The following is a 4,477-nucleotide window of genomic DNA, read 5'->3' as shown; positions in this document are numbered from 1 at the left end:
TCAAATCAGTAAGGGGCTTAACCACACTGGAAAAGTTGGCAATGAAACGGCGATAGAAATTAGCAAAGCCCAAAAATTTTTGATGGCTCTTCACAGATGTGGGTTGAATCCAGTCATGAATAACTTGGACCTTAACAGGATCCATTTCCATAGACGAGGGAGAAAAAATAAAACCCAAAAAAGAGACCTTCTGAACTCCGAATAGGCACTTAGACCCCTTCACAAATAAAGCATTATCACGAAGGATCTGGAATACCATCCTAACCTGCTTCACATGAGACTCCCAATCATCGGAAAAAGTCAAAATATCATCCAAATAAACAACCATGAATTTATCAAGATAATTGCGGAAAATATCATGCATGAAGGATTGGAACACAGATGGAGCATTAGAGAGCCCGAATGGCATCACAAGGTATTCAAAATGGCCTTCGGGCGTATTAAATGCAGTTTTCCATTCGTCACCCTGTTTAATACGAACAAGATTATATGCCCCTCGGAGGTCAATCTTAGTAAACCAACTAGCCCCCTTAATCTGAGCAAACAAATCAGAAAGCAAAGACAAAGGGTATTGGAATTTGACCGTGATCTTATTAAGAAGACGATAATCTATACAGGGTCTCAAGGAGCCATCCTTCTTAGCAACAAAAAAGAAACTCGCTCCCAATGGTGATGAAGACGGCCGAATATGCCCCTTCTCCAAAGATTCCTTAACATAGCTCCGCATGGCGGCATGCTCTGGCACAGACAGATTGAAAAGTCGGCCCTAGGGAACTTACAACCAGGAATCAAGTTAATAGCACAATCATAGTCCCTATGTGGAGGAAGGGAACTGGACTTGGGCTCATCAAATACATCCTGGAAATCCGACAAAAACTCAGGAACCTCAGAAGAGGGGGAAGAGGAAATTGACATCAAAGGAACGTCACTATGTACCCCTTGACAACCCCAACTAGTCACAGACATAGTTTTCCAATCCAGCACCGGATTTTGTTCCTGCAACCATGGAAATCCCAGCACAAGAACATCATGCAGGTTATGCAACACCAGAAAACGGCAATCTTCCTGATGTGCAGGAGCCATGTACATAGTCATCTGTGTCCAGTACTGAGGTTTATCCTTAGCCAAGGGTGTAGCATCAATGCCCCTCAAAGGAATAGGGCTCTGCAAAGGCTGCAAGGAAAAACCACAGCGCCTGGCGAATTCTAAGTCCATTAAGTTCAGGGCAGCGCCTGAATCCACAAATGCCATGACAGAAAAGGACGACAATGAGCAAATCAGGGTCACATATAAAAGAAATTTAGGCTGTACAGTACTAATGGTAACAGACCTAGCGACCCTCCTAGTACGTTTAGGGCAATCAGAAATAACATGAGCAGAATCACCACAGTAAAAACACAGCCTATTCTGACGTCTGAATTCCTGCCGTCCTGTTTTAGTCAAAATTCTATCACATTGCATAGGTTCAGGACTATGCTCAGAGGATACTGCCATATGGTGCATAGCTTTGCGCTCGCGCAGACGCCGATCAATCTGAATGGCTAGAGACATAGATTCGCTCAAATTAGTAGGCGTAGGGAAGCCCACCATAACATCTTTAAGGGCTTCAGAAAGACCTTTTCTGAAAATAGCAGCCAGAGCATCCTCATTCCATTTAGTGAGCACAGACCATTTCCTAAATTTCTGGCAGTATAATTCTGCCGCTTCCTGACCTTGACACAGGGCCAACAGGGTTCTTTCTGCATGATCCACAGAATTAGGTTCGTCATACAATAATCCGAGCGCTTGAAAAAATGCGTCTACATTCAGCAATGCCGGATCCCCTGATTCAAGGGAGAATGCCCAGTCCTGAGGGTCACCACGCAGCAAGGATATGATGATTTTAACTTGCTGAATGGGATCACCAGAAGAACGGGGTTTCAAAGCAAAAAACTATTTGCAGTGTTTTTTAAAGTTCAAAAAGTTGGATCTGTCCCCAAAAAACAAATCAGGAGTAGGAATTCTAGGCTCCAAAGCCGGAGTCTGGACAACATAATCTTGGATACTCTGTACTCTTGCAGCAAGTTGATCCACACGAGAAAACAAACCCTGAACATCCATGCCAGAGCATAAATCCTTAACCACCCAGAGATCAAGAGGAAAAAAAAAAAAGACAAAATATAGCACAGAAAAAAAAAGGCTCAGAATTTTTTCCTTCTTTTGAGATGCATTTAATTCATTTTTGGCCACTTGTACTGTTATGATCTGGTGGTTTAGGAGCAACATGGGACGAGCTCTAAAGGAAGTGGTACCTGTACTGACCGCAGTCCCTAAGCTCAACACAACACTAGAAGTAGCCGTGGGATGCTCCTGACACTCCCTAGGCACCTCGTCACAGCCTAAGATCTAACTGCCCCTAAAGATAGAAACAGGAAAACTATCTTGCCTCAGAGAAAATCCCCAAAGGATAGATAGCCCCCCACAAGAAATGACTGTGAGTGGAGAGGGAAAAGACATACACAGAATGAAACCAGGATGAGCACAGGAGGCCAGTCTAGCTAGATAGATAGGACAGGATGGAATACTGTGCGGTCAGTATAAAACACTACAAAAAATCCACACAGAGTTTACAAAAATCTCCACACCTGACTAAAGGTGTGGAGGGTAAATCTGCTTCCCAGAGCTTCCAGCTACACTGAATTAATTCATACTGACAAGCTGGACAAACATAGAAAGCACAGAACGGATTAGTCCACAACCTGTGGACAGAAAAGAGCAAGCAAGGACTTAACTTTGCTGAACTGGTCAGGATAACAGGGAAATCCAAAGAGATGTGAATCCAACCAGGAACCATTGACAAGTGGAACAAGCTGAAGGAAAGAGCCAGGCTAAATAGCCGAGCAGAATAGACAATCAGTGGAAGCAGCTGCTGACTGCTAAATCCAAGGAGCAGCCATTCCACTTAAAACCACCGGAGGGAGCCCAAGAGCAGAACTCACAAAAGTGCCACTTACAACCACCGGAGGGAGCCCAAGAGCGGAATTCACAACAGGGCATATACCAGTTTGGAAGGAGGAGGAGGTTGGGAGGAGCATATACAAGGTTGGGGAAAGCATAGACCTGGTTGGGGAGAGCATATACCAGGATGGGGGGAGCATATACCAGGATGGGAGGAGCATATACCAGGTTGGGAGGAACATATACCAGGTTGGGGAAAGCATATACCAGGTTGGGGAGAGCATATACCAGGATGGGGGGAGCATATACCAGGATGGGGAGAGCATATACCAGGATGGGGGGAGCATATACCAGGTTGGGAGGAGCATATACCAGGTTGGGAGGAGCATATACCAGGTTGGGGAAAGCATATACCAGGTTGGGAGGAACATATAACAGGTTGGGAGGAGCATATACAAGGTTGGGGAAAGCATAGACCTGGTTGGGGAGAGCATATACCAGGATGGGGGGAGCATATACCAGGATGGGAGGAGCATATACCAGGTTGGGAGGAACATATACCAGGTTGGGGAAAGCATATACCAGGTTGGGGAGAGCATATACCAGGATGGGGGGAGCATATACCAGGATGGGGAGAGCATATACCAGGATGGGGGGAGCATATACCAGGTTGGGAGGAGCATATACCAGGTTGGGAGGAGCATATACCAGGTTGGGGAAAGCATATACCAGGTTGAAGAGAGCATATACCAGGATGGGGAGAGCATATACCAGGATGGGAGGAGCATATATTAGCTTGGGAGGAGCATATACCAGGTTGGGAGGAGCATATACCAGGTTGGGGAAAGCATATACCAGGATAGGGGGAGCATATACCAGGATGGGAGAAGCATATACCAGGTTGGGAGGAGCATATACCAGGTTGGGAGGAGCATATACCAGGTTGGGGAAAGCATATACTAGGTTGGGGAGAGCATATACCAGGATGGGGGGAGCATATACCAGGTTGGGAGGAGCATATACCAGGTTAAGGAAAGCATATACCAGGATAGGCGGAGCATATACCAGGATGGGAGGAGCATATACCAGGTTGGGAGTAGCATATACCAGGTTGGGAGGAGCATATACCAGGTTGGGAGGAGCATATACCAGGTTGGGGAAAGCATATACCAGGTTGGGGAGAGCATATACCAGGATTGGGGGAGCATATACCAGGATGGGGAGAGTATATACCAGGATAGGGAGAGCATATACCAGGATGGGAGGAGCATATACCAGGTTGGGAGGAGCATATACCAGGTTGAGGAAAGCATATACCAGGTTAGGGAGAGCATATACCAGGATGGGGGGAGCATATACCAGGATGGGAGGAGAATTTACCAGGTTGGGAGGAGCATATACCAGGCTGGGAGGAGCATATACCAGGTTGGTGAAAGAATATACCAGGTTGAAGAGAGCAAATACCAAGATGGGGAGAGCATATACCAGGATGGGGGGAGCATATACCAGAATGGGAGGAGCACATACCAAGATGGGAGGA

The sequence above is a fragment of the Ranitomeya imitator genome, chromosome 4 (assembly GCF_032444005.1).
Source record: "Ranitomeya imitator isolate aRanImi1 chromosome 4, aRanImi1.pri, whole genome shotgun sequence".
Taxonomy (NCBI): Eukaryota; Metazoa; Chordata; class Amphibia; order Anura; family Dendrobatidae; genus Ranitomeya; species Ranitomeya imitator.
Note: the sequence above shows the minus strand (reverse complement) of the source record.